Source organism: Vicugna pacos, unplaced genomic scaffold (assembly GCF_048564905.1).
Source record: "Vicugna pacos unplaced genomic scaffold, VicPac4 scaffold_105, whole genome shotgun sequence".
In the NCBI taxonomy this organism is placed as follows: domain Eukaryota; kingdom Metazoa; phylum Chordata; class Mammalia; order Artiodactyla; family Camelidae; genus Vicugna; species Vicugna pacos.
In genome coordinates, this window is record NW_027328785.1 from 3,405,703 (window position 1) to 3,422,922 (window position 17,220).

Consider the following 17,220-nt stretch of genomic DNA (forward strand, 5'->3'; position numbering starts at 1 on the left):
CTTGTACTAGCACCAGATTATTACCCACCCAGCCTTAACAAGGGTCCTGACTCCACTTACCTCCCTCCCAAACACCACATGAGATGATTCCTCAGCCTGGATGTGGGACCAGCAATTACAAGAAGCTTTAGTGGAAAAGAACTGGTTATGCACAGATACCAACTAAACACTGTAGATTCCTGGTGTCCCACAATAGTAATCATGACAGCTGTTTGCAAGTGTCCCCAAAGTTCATTTAAGACTCTCACTGCTAATTTTGCTGGGACATAAATATGAAACATGTGGACTGCTGGGCTGGACTGCTAAGCTGGGTCTCTAATCCAGGAAGCTCAGTGTCTGCTCCCTGCACCCAGCTCCCTGTTCTGTTCATGCATATGCATCAAGAAGCTGTTTAGTGTCCATTTTAATATCTTAAACAGTGCATTTCAATATTGTCTTCATCCACAAATACGTGTACCACATAGTAGTAATGATCAATCTTAGTATTTGCTTTCTTTGGTCTTAGAGAGTCAGATAAATGGATAGCAAAGATAACAAAGTCATAGAGGGCTATAATATAGTATTTCCTTTATTTCAATGGCAGGATTTATTTAAAGAGCTTAGATATAACATCCTTGCATTTATGGCATCATTAAGCGTCTGAAGCTGTTACATTATAAAAACTTCATTTCTAGCGAGATGTTATCAGTTAGAGAAGAGCTCCTAAATTTGAGGGGTTGCTGTCATCTCAGACAGAGTCCCTAAAAAATGTCAGCAATCTGCAGTATTGCCATCATGACAAGAACCCAGACAGATGAAATTTGGAAAGCCCTGTGGCTTTCTAGTGTACAGACATAAAATGGTATTTCAGAGGGAAAAGCCTGAATTACAGAAAGTGATAAATGAAATGGTCTAACATGCATTTCCCTTTCAAAGAACTAATATGTCTTTTGTCGATAATAACATCTGTCAGTAATTATGAAAAGAGCTGACAGATGCATAGTACTTAATATAAGCCAGGGCAGTTGTATCACTGACACAGATTCATTAATCCCCATAGCATCTCTATGAGGTGGGTACTACAATTATCCCCATTTTATTGGTGAGGAACTTGATAGACACAGAGGGTAAATGACATTTACAAGGTCGACAGCGAGAAACCAACACAGGTGTTCCAGCTTGAGTCTACGCTCTTGGCCACTTCTCTTTTTTTTTTTTTTTTTGTTGGTGGGGAGATAATAAGGTAATTCTGGTGGGGGGTGGGGAGGTAATTAGGGTTATATGTCTATTTTAGAGGACGTGATGGGGGCTGAACCCAGGACCTTATGCTTGCTAAGCATGTGCCCCATCACTTGAGCTGTGCCCTCCCCTCTAGAGTCTATGCTCTTAGCTGCTAATCCTCACTGTCCCACATGGTAACTGCGGGGGAAGTACAGTTCATTCATTCACTCGTTAAACTCAGCCTTCCCGGTGCCTGAGATTCAGCAGTGAACAAGACAACATGTTTCCTGCCTTAAATGAGCTTGTCGCCTCCTGATATATTATCTTCATTTTACCCAGGAAGAAACAAGGTCAAGAAGATTAGCCTTTTCCTGTTAACACCGGAGGATACATGAGGTGCTTTATTTCAATTCTGCCATTTGACTTACACCATGGGGAGGGAAAGCTGCCTTGCAAATCCTGGAGCTCACAAACCTGTTAATCCTGAATTTTTTTTAACACTGTCCCTTAATTGATACTTGATCTGAGAAAGGATGAAGTAAACCTAAAAATGTTCTAAGAGAGCTTGTGGCTTATACAAGGTAACTAACCAGCCACTGTTTACTATCCTAACAGGAATCTGTAGGCATATTTCTTTTCTTTCTCTTTTTTCCTTTTTATGGGCAGCTTTTAAAAACCAAATCAAACCAACCAAACCAAATCACTGATAATTCAACAGCAGGTTCTAAATCACCCCCAAGACAGCAGCTAAACTCGGCTTAGACTTACAATGCGGTTTCTGGTGGTTGGATTGAAGAATGTATCTCTATCCTGAATATAAAAGTCTTTCATGGAGCTCTTCTCAAATAGGGCAATGAAAAACTCTTGTTCCGGTTGTTGATACTTTCATCCACTTGGAGGACTTTCATCAAACAGCGGAAGTTATCAAAGGCTGAGGACCGGGTTTTCAAATCATTGGGCTTCAGAGGCAATATTATGTGCAGTATCTCAGCGTATGTACAGAACACCTCCCACAGGGGGTGTACTTTTGCAAATACAAGCTTGTCATCCAAAACCTATATTGGGAGAATGAAAACACAAACAAGGAAAATATTTTCACATTTTTAGTATACAGATTTTTCCTACGTTGCTGGTAGTTAAAGCACTTGTGCAAACACACACATATGTCACACTGGTAAAAGTGAAGATATAATAAAAATAGATTTGCAATACATCATACATTTTTGCCTTAAAGATAATTTCTTTGTTGAAATTACTGAAAAGTTTTTTAAATTCCTTACAGTTCCTTCATAAAATAACCAATGTTTTAGATAAAGAAAAGCAAACTTGTTAATTTTTAGTCCAAATTAGTAACTAAAAATAGAAACACCAAAATATTCTTTGCAGTGGTATTGTAATGACAATTTTTTAAATTTCTGAAACCTAGAACTATTTACATATCTGTTCAATATATTGTTAAACAGCCATTAAAAGGGATTTAAAAGATTTATATTTATTGATATGGAATATATAATAAAAGGAGAAAACAAAAAAATGTGAAATAATAATTTTCCTTTTTGGAAGGGAAAAATATCTTCATTTGAACAAAAAAAAGTTTAGAAGGATTTTATGATCCTTTATATATAATTAAGGTACAGATGGTTTTTAATTCCACTGTTCTTTCACTTTCAATTTTGGGGGTAACTTTTTATAATAAAAAAATCTTTAAAAAGGTTCTTGCATAAATACATTAATAGATATATTTATGACTATATTCTCTGGCTATTAAAAAAGATCTCCTAGCTGTGGATCTGAAACTTACATTCCATAATGCAGATTCTGACTGACTCGCCTCCCAGCCCACAGCAAAGGCACGGCTAGTGTGACATGTTTCAAATACCATTCCAAGGAACATGCAGGCTCCCAGCCAATGGCTGCAAGGGGACTGACACTGATCTGGTTGCTCCCAGCTGCAGACCATCACAGATGAGGTTAGATCCACAGGCTCATATTTTCTCTGTCAAAAGAAATCAGAAAATGTTAGGCTTTTACTTACACCAGGGAACAAGAATTTGTTTTTTTATGCAAAAAAATAACAACAAACCAATTTGAACCTGATGAAAAGACATTTACTCAAAACAGCACAGTAGCAATGAAGGTGCTCTGGCAGACAGGGACTTGTTGGATTCCTGTGAGTGCTGGACTCCTCACATGGAATTTCCTTGGCACTCCAGAAGGCCTGTGGTTGTCCTCATGGGTTTGTGGCCATAAGTGGCGCACAAAAGTCTCTGGCTTTGCCAGAGTTTCAAAGCCTTTTTGGCTTATGAAAGGTTTTGCCCTCAAATGGAGTTTTCTTGAGTCCAGTCACTGATGTCATTTACCAGAGTTACAGTCCAGATCTGATATTCTAGACTCTTAATATCTTGCAGACATTCAAATGGTTCAGGTTTGGATGTGTATTCACCTCTGCAGGCCTGGACCAAATCCGATAAAGACACCCGGACAAGTTCAGCAAAATACAAAGAAATTTTTCTCTCTGCAAGACTGAAATGTCTGTGAAGCTATAAAAACATCTGCACCTACAAAAATAGGGAACCAACTCATCAATAACATATCTATCCATAATGCATGGACATTCAAAATAAATACTGTATTTACTCCTATTAAATTCTATCTTGCTTTTGCCAAACTGTGTCCTAAACTGAAAGGAAAGTAGGTAAATGTAGAGAATTTTTTACCTTTTAAGAGAAAAAGGAACCCTCCTACTCGGTTGGTGGGAATGTAAATTGGTGCAGCCTCTATGGAGGACAGAAAAGAGGTTCCATAAAAAAATGAAAATAGACTTCCGTGTGATCCAGCAATCCCATTCATGGATATATGTTTGGAGAAAAATTTAATTCAAAAAGACACATGCACCCCAATGTTCACAGCAGCACAATTTAAAATAGCCAAGACACTGAAACAACCCAAATGTTCACTGACAGATGACTGGATAAAGAAGTTGTGGTATATTATATATATATATATATATATGTATATATACATGTATGCATATATATACACACGCATATATACACATGAACACACACACAAATGGAATACTGTTCAGCCACTAAAAAATAAAATAATGACATTTGCAATAACATGGATGGACCTACAGGGTATTATGCTAAGTGAAATAAGTCAGAGAAAGAAAAACAAATATTCTATGTATTAACTTATATGTATATCTAAAAAATAAAACAAATTAATGACTATAATAAAACAGAAATAGACTCACAGGTACACAGAACAGACTGGTGGTTACCAATGGGGAGAAGGAGAAGAGGGGAGGCAGGAAGGGGTTAGGGGATTGAGAGGTAAAAAGTACTAAGTATAAAATGGATAGGTTACAGGGCTGTATCATACAGCACAGGGAAATATAGCCATTATTTTATGGTGACTTTAAATGGAATATAATCTATAAAAATGTTGAGCCTCTGTTTTGTACACCTGAAACTAATATGATGCAAATCAACTACTCAATTACAAAATTTTTAATCAAAGTTTTCTCTTCATATTATTTGCAATAAGTTAGAAGCCAGCACTGTCAACAGAAACATAGTGCAAGTCACAATTTTCCAGTAATCCCATTTAGAAAATAAAAAGGAACAAGTGAAATTAATTCCAGTAATAATTACATTTATCCCAAAATATCCAATATACTATCATTTCAAAAGTGTGATTGACACTTTTAAAACTTATTAATAATATTTTACATTATTTTTGTTGTACAAAGTCTTGAAAATCTATTATGTATTTTCCACTTATAGAACATCTCAATTCACAATAGCCACATGTGGCTGGTGGCTACCATACTACACAGACCAGATTACACCATTCACACTTCTGATAAATTAACTGCTCTTACTTATTTAAAAAACTTGCAGAAAAGGGTTTAGATATTCCCTCTATCAAACAAAGCAACCTTGACAGGTGGGGATTATTTTCATTATAAAGTGAAAAATAAAGGTAAGAGAGCCATGCTTACATGTATGTTAAGGTAACAATACCTTCTTAATTCATTCAGGACTTTACAATCTTTCTTCATATGCCAAGGATTCACTGTCACTGCGCAATGTTTTTCACTACTATCATCTTTGTGATTGAGAGGCTTCTGATGACCCTGCTTTGTGCTTCTGTACATAAAGTAACAAAACAGAGAAAAAGACCTTATTAAAGATAATTTAGGGGGGAGGGTATAGCTCAAGTGAAAGATCATGTTCTTAGCATGCACAAGGGCCTGGGTTCAATCTCCAATAATTCTTCTAAAAATAAAATAAATAAATAAAAACCTAATTACCACCCCCCAGCAAAAAATTAATTTATTACTTTAATTAAAAGTTTAAAAAAGATAATTTAGTGCAGGCTTATCAGGCTACAAGAGCTACAATGAATGCCCCCACCCATTAATTTAGAAGAAGTCTCACAGTATTTCTCAACATAAAGGCTAAAATATAATTGAGAACACTTCCTGATGGTCAGCATCATTTTAACAAAAATGTAGATAATTACGTCCCTGTTGTCAAATTTCTGTCAGAGTTGGGCATGGAACATTTAGTTAGTAAAAGTGATTTTGCAGCTCTCTTTGAAAGAAATGCTGAGAAGTGATCTTTTCTGTTGGAAATTAGCCTGCTTTTAAATTCTTCAGTAGGCATAAGTGTTTACAAACCAGGCAGGAACTGGATTATATTTTACATATACTTTAGAAACTGATTTGAATTTTGCCCTCTACCTGCAAGGCTATTTCTTAGGTAATAACATAAGCAGGCCACTATACTAAATTTTGTTTCCCTGTTTGCTTAATCCTCACAACAACTCTGTAAGCTGCTATTATTACCCCCATATAACAGATAAAGAGCTTGAGGCAGAAAATAATTTGGGTAACTTGGTAAATGGTGGAGCTGGGTAAGACTGCAGCCAGTCTGACACTCAGGTCCATTCTTCTCACCAATGTCTGATACTGCTACCTACATTCAGCAATGACCGCTAATTTCATATTTAAGTGTGTCATTTCTAAAAGTGCAAAGCTATATTAGTACTGCTGTGTAAATTATCCATTTGAGATGTGATTGCCAAAAAAAAAAAAAGAAATAAAATCAGGGTGCCACTGAGGGGGGGCAAACTGCATATGGACGGACACAAGGGGACTTTGTGAGGACAAAGTTGCACAAATCTAGAAATAGCTAAAATGGCTGACTTGTACAATTATAATGTGTGAATTTTATGGCCTGTAAATTACATCTTAATACAGATATTAAATTAAGAAACTGGGATACAAAATTAAGACTAAAACACATATATAAATCACACAAAGAACAACAGGCAAATATCATTATTTACTGCACCATTGTCCTTGATGCAGCTTCCTATCCTCACCCATTCCTGAAAGGATGATTCATTTTTAAAATAGTCTTTTAATTTATTCAGCAAATAATTTTTGATTGCCTACTATGTACCCAGGACTAGTCTAGGCAGTTGGAATAGATAAATAAACAATACAAAATCCTGTCCTCACGGAGCTTTGTTGGAGTCTAGCTGGGATGGGGGTGGAGATGACAATTCACACAACAGAGCAGCAGAGGAGGTGGCATGTTAGGAAAGAGGAACCATGGAAAAATCAAAAAAGGGCAAGGTAAAGAGAGTTTAGGGTATGGGATGAGGGTGATGTTGTATTAAATACCAGAGCAGGCCACACTGAGGACTGAGGTTAGAACTAAGACTTGGAGGTGAGAAGTCCCAGGTGGATGGAATAACCATCACCGAGGCCAGCGTGCACTTCGCATGTTCCAGAATGGGGGCACGGCTGGAGCTGCGGAGAAGGGTCAGTGCAGATCCTGTATGGCCTTGGAGGACGTTGTAAGGACTGTGGCTTTTACCCAGAGTGAAATGGGGAGGCACTGCAGAAGGACGACACAATCTAACTTAGGTTTTCGAGGCTCACTTGACTGCCAGGTGAGACTAGTCGAAACGGGTCAGAGATGAAAGGAGGGAAGCCTCTGAGAAGGGCTGTGCAGGAGGAGAGGACAGTGGCTCAGGGTAGGGAAGCAGCAGTGGAGGCAGGAACCATGGTGAGAAGTGGCTGGGTTCTGGATATGTTTTAAAGGCAGTGTTAAACCAGATCTATTGACAGAATTCATGTGGTATGTCAGTGAAAGTCAGAATAACTCCAAGTTTTTTGACCCAAGCAGCTGGATGGATTAAGTTTCCACTAACTGAATGGGGGAGGTTGCAGGAAGAACCAGTTTGGGGTGTAGGAGAACAAAGAGCTCAGTTTTTACACATGTTGCTTTTAAGATATCAGAGTTTCAAGTGAAGATGTCAAATCAGCAGAAGATTGTAAGAGTCCAGAGTTGGAGAGAAAAATTCTAGCACGAGACAGAAATGTGGGAATCATGGGTCACACAGGTGGCACAGGAAGACATGAAACCCAGGTACTCAAACATTAAGATAACCTGGCATTAACCATAGAAGTTGTCCTTGAGGGCCTGCCTACTAGGTGTGGATATCAGTCCTATTTCCTGACCACTCGAGTTTTAAAAAGCAACTTACAAATTAATTCGTGCAAGACACTGCCTCCAGTGGGTGGGTCCAGAGCTGGAGTGGGAGAATTGGATGGTGCACACTACTCCCTACAGTAGAATGTGTGTGTGTGTGTGTGTGTGTACACATGTGTGTGTGCGCAGGGGGATGAGATACACCTGGCTTAAGAAAAAGAGCTAGTAAGTCTAGAAGCTGGAAGATGAAAGAACATCCAGATATGGTAGAGGGAACAGGGGAAACACTGTGTACTGTAAGACATATCCCCATAATGCCATTTCCCACCATCCTTTCATCAGGAACACAGTTGGAAAGGGGGGAATTATGTAGATACGTGTGATGTACACAAACTTTCTGAGTATGTAACACAGAATATCTACATATGTAGCAAGTTAGTGATATTTATATATGCTTCAAGTTTAAAAACAAGTTCACAACAGAGGGAAAATAAAATACTGAGGAGTGGTAGAAGTATCATAGAAGGCCTTTCAATGCTCAGAATGGAAGCAAAAGCAGCTTCACCCAACAAAGAACGTCAATAAGAGTCAAGAATGTTTATATTTGCTTAAGAAATTGAGAGTTACAACTTCCTGCTTTAAAGAATTAACATAAGACAGATACCACACTATAAGCAATGTCTATACTGGAGCTTTCTTAAAGCTATTTTAGTTCCTGCTTGTTCTGATGTACTCCAGACACTCTGCAAAGAAAATCTTCTATTCAAAGGCTTAAAGGAATAAAATAAGAAATAACACTGCATTCTTTTCAGTGGTCTCTGTACTGAAAGTCACTTGCAAATGCAGCACCCTGCCACAGGTCCACATTTTTAACAATAAAGACCTTTGCGCAATTTTTCAATTGCTATGTGACTTTGGGTCAGTCTCTCACTAAGAAGCAGAATGGAGTACCAGAAAATGACACATCAGGTCTATAACTACAGATGTGGGAGATGAACTTACACCAGGAAACAGCTAAGTGGGAGGGTAAGGTTTACCTTTTAAGTTACCGTAAGTGCAGTTACACCTGCTCCCTGCTTCCCCTGTGAAGTGAAGAGCTAGTCTTTTCCAGAAAAGCTCTCATTCTGAGAACTGTCTTCTTTAAAATATTTGGAGATTCTCTTTTAAGGTTCTTGCACTTTTAAGCCTTTCCCCAACTCTACATCCTATAACAAGTGTAAAAATTATCCTATAGCCTATTGTTACAGAACATACTCTACAAAAGCTGAGGTTTCCCAGGGTTTGGATCCCAGAACTCTGCTACCAGATAATCCTAAAGCTTTCCTTCCATAACAGACTCTTCCGCCAATTCCCAGCTGTGGGCAAATTCGGCTTCTCAGATCAGGTAACTTTCTAACTCTGCCTACGAACACTCTGCTGCCGGTAAAGGAACTCTCAGACAGAAAGCACACAATGCCCCTAGTGAGGGTTGCCTCCTTCAATCAATCAAGATGCCATCACCAAGCAAATATTTAAACCTACTGCAAAACCTCTAAAGACATCTTACAAACAATATAGTTTGTATAGATGCATACTATTTGCTCTGGAATAGTGATTTCCAATGGAAGGAACAAAGGACCACATGACCCAAGCAATTTTTTAAAACTGCACATAACCATCCCTCTTCACGTGAGGATTCAGGCAAGACGGTCTTACAGGCCTAGGTGTAACAGAATGACAGCACCTCTAGGAGTAGGTTGAAAAGCAGCGAGGTAGACTTCTAGTGAAAGGGGGTGATGTAATAGGCCCCATCGCCCACTTACCTACCAGCACAGGACAGTCATCTCAGATCGAGAACAAACACTTTGGGAAACAGAGGTTGTTTATATTTTTATGGTATTCTGGTGGAAATAATGCCCTGAGTCATGTGAAGTTGTGGCTGCAAAATTGAACAGGGGACTGGACATTTTCACATTCAGGACAAAAATAGCCCCTGGATAGCCACCATATCTGCTCTCCCCTTTGCCTGTTCACCCCAAAAGCTGCAGGACTCTCCTGCTTGCAATGACACCCACCACTTCTCACAAATTCTTGCCAAGTTCACATCAGCAGCTGGTGGTGTCAAAGTCACCATTTGTACTGCTATGAAGTCCCTCCATTTCTTTATATCCCTTCTATTTTCTCTGTTGTCTTCCTAGCTACACTTGCATTCACAAGATAGTACCGCACTAACATTGCCTCTGTAATCAGTCCAGGATATAGGAAGTAGAGATTCAACTGTAACCAGTCCCAGAATACTTGTCATGCCACACTAGTGTCCCAAAAAATACTCTGGCATCCCTCATCTCACTCAAAGAACCACTGCATTACTTAGAGGTTGTAAAATTAGAGGGCTTTCTCTACTGGGAAACACTGTGGCTTGTGGTAGAGTTGTGATTTCAGTTTTTGCAACTACTTACAGGCAAAAAGACATGGCCCGCAAATTTTCTTCAAGCGTTTGGTATTTAAACTTTCATTAGATACAGAGCCGGTGGACTAACCGTAATCTATGAACATATGGTCATATTATCAAATAATGTTCATGTCTACCTTACAGACATGTAAGAACTTGGATTACACCTGCAAGCCTCTAGGACTTTAGAATTAGATGTGAAGCATCCTGTGAGATAAAAAACCTCCTATCCAGTCACAGAACACAATTATAGACAACATGACACTAATGTCACTGAATACATTAGTATAGTCCATGTATGGTTAAGTTACATCTCCAATTTCTCAGAGCTGGAAAGGAGATGTCTAGAAAAGCTGGAAAAGCCCAATTACCAAAACAACTCAAAAGTTAATGCAGACTCCTGCACCTCCCAGAGCAGAGGGCGGAGGGGGCATTGCCCAACACTCTGTCCTCCCCCAGGATGTGGCATGTGGGGAAGCAGGCAGGAATGGGTGGCTGGGACTCGGAGGTGGAGAGGTGATGAAAGCAAGAGTGGAACTGCTCTGGTCCTAGAACAACAGAGCTGTAAAAAGCTCGGCTTCAGTTCAACCAACTCCCTCTCCCACTTTCCCTCCCACCTACGTGACAAACAGAGCACAGCCAGGCACTTTCTGCCCATGACGGTGACTACTAGTAGGAAAGGGACCAGGATAAAAGCATGTCCTATAAAAGATCAGTCTGATTTTAAGGCTATGTTATAAACAATGAACAGCACTGTCAGAGTGGGACACTTGTGTGGCGCTCAAGTAGGGAGGAGGAGGTTGAGGATCCATTTCCAGCACTTCCATGTCTTTTATCACTCCTATTTCTGACCTTTCCTTTGCCACTTTTTGAAGCACTGCCATCACTGGCAGGTAAAGGGGCAGCAATGTGACTTGGCCGTTTGGCTGATGGGGCTACATTTCCCAGCAGTGGAATGAAAAGGCACTGGAAGAGGATCAGCTGGAAGATGTGAACTGCGGTCCTGGCCTGTGCCAAACACTAACCAGGTGACCCTGGGTTAGGCTCTTAGTCTCTCTGGGCTTCCGGCTGTTTACTTATAAAAGAAGGTTTTGTCATTGCACAAATATATCCAATATGAAATGTAACATGAAAGTCAAACATAATGACATCTCACCTGCTTGCCTCAGGGAACTGTACAAGCACTGAACACTATGTGAATGTAAACACAGTCTTAAGAAAACTATTGAGGTAAAGCACTAAACTGAACATGGAGATAAAGTTTTATGGATTTTCTTGGCTTTCTTTTTTAATTGCAACACTGAATTAATAGTTATTAGCTATAATCCACACCACCACCACTGCGAATAAATAAAGAAGGTAAGCACTGCCTGGATGCCTGTTATTGCCCGATGCTAAGCAGGGTGAGGGGTATAAAGGAGGCTGAACAAGTGAGTCTTCTCCAGTTACCAGCTAAGTGAGGAGACACATTGGAAACCACCCAGGAATGGTACCAAGTCAGTACTCAAATCCAAGATTACAGACTACTGATCATAAACAGTACAGGAATACAAAGAGGAGCTAGAAGTATTTGGAATAAATAGGGAAGACTCTATGAAGGGGATGGGGCTCCAACTAGTTCTCAGGGCAATTCTAAGCTGTTTTAACTGAGGACTGGATAGGAAAAGGCTGGTGACTCCTGGTTTTTAATAAGGCACAGGTTACCCTAGGAGGCTAAGTTACATAATGATTGGAACAAATAAGGTAAGTCCAAAATGATGAAGGGTCGAGACTCCCTGGCTGAGATCTGGTTGTGTTAAGTCTTTGACTTGACTGTAGATGTGGGAGCACCAAAACTGTAGGTTGACTGAAAGGGGGGGAGAGAATATCCAAGAATTCAGCAGAAGGAAAAATTCATGTATCAGGGATGAAAGCTCTTCATCAGAGTATCAGCAATCAGAATAGACACTTGAAACCAAAAACATACAGTTCAAGAAGCTGACAAAATGTGGAGGGTGGTGAGAGAAAGATAAATCAAAGACCACTCCAAGCCTTTGTGTATTCAAGACCGAAAGAATGATTATCCCACTGAATAAGTGGAGACGCTGCAAGAAAAAAGATTATGAAATCAGCTTTAGACATGTTGAATCTGACGTATGAGCTAAGAGTAGGTTTTCTCTAAGAAGCTCAAAATTCAAAACTGAAGCACAGATGTTGAGTACAGGCTTAAGATGCAGATGGACAAGACATGATAAATCTCCTAAAAGAAAACATAGGCAAAACATTATCTGACATAAATCTTAGCAACATTCTCCTAGGGTAATCTACCCAGGCAATGGAAATAAGAGAAAAAATAAACAAAAGGGACATAATTAAACTCATAAATTTCTTCACAGCAAAGACAACCATAAGTAAAACAAAAGGAAACAACAACCTACAAATGGGAGAAAATATTTGCAAATGATACGACTAACAGAGGCTTAATTTTCAGAATATATATAACAGCTCATACAACTTAATAACAAAATAACAAACAACTCAATCTTAAAATAGGCAGAAGACCTAAACAAGCATTTCTCCAATGAAGACACAAATGGCCAATAGGCACATGAAAGAATGCTCGATATCACTAATAAACTGAGAAATTCAAATCAAAACTATAATTAAGTATCAGCTCCCATCATTCAGAATGGCCATCGCTCAAAAGTTCATGAATGATAAATGCTAGAGAGGCTGTAGAGTGAAGGGTACCCTCTTACACTGCTGGTGGGAATCTAGTTTGGTGTAGTCATTATGGAAAGCATGGAAATCCCTGAAAAAACTAAAAGTAGACTTACCCTATGACCCAGCAATCCCACATCTGGGTATATAACTGGAAAGAACTCCAATGTGAAAAGATACCTGCACACCAGTATTCACAGCACCACTGTATACAAGAGCCGAGACATGGAGGAAAGCTAAATGTAGCAACAGATGACTGGATAAAGAAGTTGTGGCATATTTATACACTGGAATACTACTCTACCATGAATAGGACAAAATAAAACCATTTGCAGCAACATGGATGGAGCTAGAGATCGTCATTCTAAGTGAAAGCAGCCAGAAACAGAAAAATACCAAATGATACCACTCATATGTGCAATGTAAAAAAAGAGAGAAAAAGACACTGTGAACTCATCTACAGAACAGAAACAGACTTGCAGACTTAGTAAACAATCAAGGTTACCAGGGAAAGGGGATAGGAAGGGATAAATTTGGGAGTTCGAGATTTACAAATGTCAGCCACTATATATAAAAAGAGATTTTAAATTAAGTTTCTTCTATATAGCACAGAAACCTATGTTCATTATCTAGCAATAACCTATAATGAAAAAGCTGATACAGCCACCAACTGAGGAAGCAGGAGAAGAAAGGAGAGTTAGTTATGCTGGGCTAGAGCCCACTTCTAAAATCCTTGTCAGCCACTGAGGCTGCCCCGAGTACACTGAGCTTTCCTCCCAGGGACAGGCTGACATGACATGCGTCCTGCAAACCTGGGGCAGCAGAGGCCGTCCCCAGGTCTGGCCCTAGGGGAGATGGGAGCAAGTCCACCTGCTCCCCTTGGGGCAGCACCCCTCCCTGCAGCCCCCGCCACCTGACTGCACCACGCCTGCATCTCAGGAAACCACTGACTTGAAAACAACTGATCCACGAACCTGGGGCAGCGGCAGGGAGATGGGCAGCGACCTGGCAAGCTGGTAGACTTGCCCCCATCTCCCCCATGGCCTGTCCAGGGCTCGGCCTCTGCTGCTCCAGGCACGGTCCGCAGGTCAGCCTGCTCTCGGGAGGAGGGCACGGTGTGGTTGAAGGCAGTGGCGGGTTATGGGGTCTGCCCATGGGAGCCCTTGGATTTGCTTCAAACTCCCCAGCGCATGGCCTGAGCTTGGCCTCTGCTGCCTCAGGTTCGTGGAACTCAGGTTACAGGTCAGCCTGCTCCTGGAAGGCGGGTGCTGTGCTGTCAGGGAAAGGCGGCAGCTGCGATGGCGGGATTGGGGCTGCCCTGTGAGAGCGCGGGGGTTGCAACAATTTCCCGCTGCTGCTGCAGCCATCCCAGCACACTCATCGCACCGAGCCCATCTCCCAGGAGCAGACTGACCTGTAACCTGAGTCCCACTAACCTGGGTCTTTAGAGGCCGCCCCCAAGGTCAGGCCGCAGGTAAGATGGGAGCAAATCCATGGGCTCTCATGGGGCAGTCCCCATTCCATCCGAGGCCCCGCGACCGCACCGCACCCACCTGCAAGGAGCAGGCCATCGTCTGAGGGCCAGTCGGAGATGCTCTGGAACCGTCCGGCGCTCTCCCAACTCCCGGGGCTGTACCTGCTCTCCTAAACCCGTGTATAAGCGGCGGCAAAAACACGGTGTTCAGGAACTACTAATACCGGGGTTACCACGAACCACAGCGGCGGCTGGGACCCGCCTCAGGGTCCTAACGGGACGCGCGGCCGGGACCTCACCTCCGCACCCCTCCCTGGGCGCCTCCTCAGCTGCACAGCCCAGGCGTCACCCGCCGGCTCCCCGAGCAGCGCGCCCCCACCAGCGCCCTCTTAACTGTCCGGCAGCGGCAGCCGAGCCGCGGGCAAGCGGCGGCCCAGGCCCCAGGCCGTGTTCCTCTTCCAGGAGCTGGTCCAGGAGCAACCGGCTGCCGCCAGCTTCCACGCGTTCTGGGTGGGTTCCGGCGTCCGCGCATCTGTCCGTCTGCGCGTGCGCGCCCCTCCTCCTCCCGCCCGCAGCGCAAACTGCTCGGGTGGGTCTCCTGCTTTACCGGCCCTGGCCGCTGGGGCCGGGAGGAGCCAGGTGGGGCCCCTCCTGCTTGTCCCGCCGGGTCTCCATCCCCAGAGCCTTCACCCAGCCACCGACTGGGTCCTGGCATTGAACTAGAACCACGACTGCCCTAGGCCAGGCCTCACCCACCCAGCCCCACTTTCCCTGCTCAACTTCCCCTCCCTGTTACTACCCTCCCACCACTGGCCAGGCCCAGTCTCCCACCAGACCTTGAAGACAGGGCTCCTTCTCCTCACACCATGGTCCCTGCCCTGACACTCCATCCTGCTAGGTCCTAACCTATGGCCCCTACACCCACAAGCTTACCCCTCATGCCTCAGCACAGGACACCCAACATCCTGAAATTATCCCCCTCACCTCTCAGCCAGGTCATTTCCACTCTGATCGGGCCCCACACCTCTCAACCTGTACCCCCACACCATGGGATCCCCTTAAATCTGAGTGCACCCCTACCCTGAGCTCACTCACTCACCCTTCACCCTGTGGTTGGGGTGGGGAAATCCGTGCTCCAGTAATGATGACTACTGCCACCAGTGGGGGATCGAGCCTAGTGTGCACCTTCAGAGTTAATGTCTGAGGCTACAGGGTGAGGCAGGCTGGGATGAAGGTGGTTCCAATTCCTGCCTTGGCACCCTGATCCCCGCAGCCTGTGCCTGAACTGACCTGATGGGTCAGGTTGATCCCAGACTGCCAGCCACTGGCCTTGGGCTTTCGGTGGTTGATGGTCCTGATGGTGATCTGGACTCCTAGGGCGGAGGCACTGGGCACGCGGACCTTTGGGGTGGGGGAGTTCAGAGTATGCACTTAATCCCAGGGTTAGACATCAGATGGTGGGCTGTGTGCATGGGGCTTTGTGCATGGCATGGACTCAGCACAGGTGGGTGCAGGGAACTTGTTCATTCACACCAGGCCAGAGGGAAGAGGGAAGGGAGCTTTTAAAGTGTCAAAGTGAGGAAGCCAAAGCTTTAGAGCAAAGTAGGAAGGTGCACTGGCCAGGCCACCATGGATCTTGCCGCAACGCTTGTCCCTTGCATCAGGGGAGACTGGCAGTTGACTGGCCAATGAGACATCCCCTGCTGTGGTATAGTTTATAGGTAATTGAAGGGATTTTGAAAGGTAATTTTAATCCAATAATTTTCAGTTTCTCTGTGGTAGATTAGGTCCAAAATCATGGTGAATCTGGCAGGGATCCTGCCTGAAATCCAGCCTGGGACAGTGGAGGACCCACCCAGGAATCATCCACTTAGCTCTCACCAAAAGTCACTGTAATAGAGAAGAACAAATCTGACTCCATATTGGATCTGTTCCTTTTCCTTTAACCCTCTGCCGTGTTATCTAGGCTTAGACTTGCAAGCTCTGCACTTTTTGTAAAACAGTGTTGCCTTTAGCCTGAAATAAACAGGAGAGCCTATTCTCAAAAGTCTGAGCTTTAAGGATATTAACACTTTGCACTCCTATAAAGATAACAAGTTGCAGAATAGAAAAAGTTTGTTTTGTTGCAGGTTTTGCAGGAACACCATGATCTGACCCACGTGGACAGCTGCAAAGGATTCCAAGAACAAAGAATTCCTACACCAACAAGTTTGCAACAACCAACCACAGCCCCTCCCCTTTTTAGTAGAAAAGGAGCCTGAAGTTGACATGGGGAAGATGGTTCTCCAAGATATTAGTCCGCCATTATCTTGGTTTACAGCTGTTTACGTAGACCAGGTCATAGTGCCTCTGTAAATCCCCTAACAAAACAAAAGTAGTTTTCTATTCTACAACCTGTTGTCTTTATATAAGTGCAAAAGTGTTAATATCCTTAAAAAATCAAAGCCTTGAAAGTAGGCTCTTCTGTATATTTAAGGCTAAAGGCAACATTGTTTTACAAAAGGTGCAGAGCTAGTAAAACTAAGCCTAGAAAAGAGGGCAAAGGGTTAAAGCCAAAAAGACAGATCTTCTATGGAGTCAGATTTTTTCTTTTCTATTATACTATATTCTATTTTTGTTTTAAGTATATAAGAATAAAGTTTAGCCTTTTCCCATTTTAAATTGTGCAATTTTAAGGAGCATTAATTGCATTCACAGTGCTGTGAGACCAGCACCACTTGTTTCAGACTATTTCCTTCCTCAAAGTAAAAGCTTGTATACAAAGAGCACCCCACGTCCTACCTCCCCTAGCCCATGACAAGCCCTAATCCCCTTTCTCTCTCTATGTCTTTACGTATCCTGGAGGTTCCCTATCAGTGAAATCGTATAAAAGGTGGCTTTTTTTTGGTTTGTCTGCCCAC

The 17,220-nt window shown here is 42.5% G+C and overlaps 1 long non-coding RNA gene across 1 annotated transcript; it reads right to left on the bottom strand.

Moving 5' to 3' along the window:
* Window positions 1-1,979: 1,979 nt before the first annotated feature.
* On the bottom strand, window positions 1,980-14,847 carry LOC140694840 (uncharacterized). Its single transcript, XR_012070484.1, has 5 exons — window positions 14,620-14,847; window positions 5,210-5,357; window positions 3,918-3,977; window positions 3,002-3,196; window positions 1,980-2,255 (listed from the first exon to the last, which is right to left on the bottom strand). It is a non-coding gene; the product is annotated as an uncharacterized lncRNA (long non-coding RNA).
* Window positions 14,848-17,220: the final 2,373 nt, after the last annotated feature.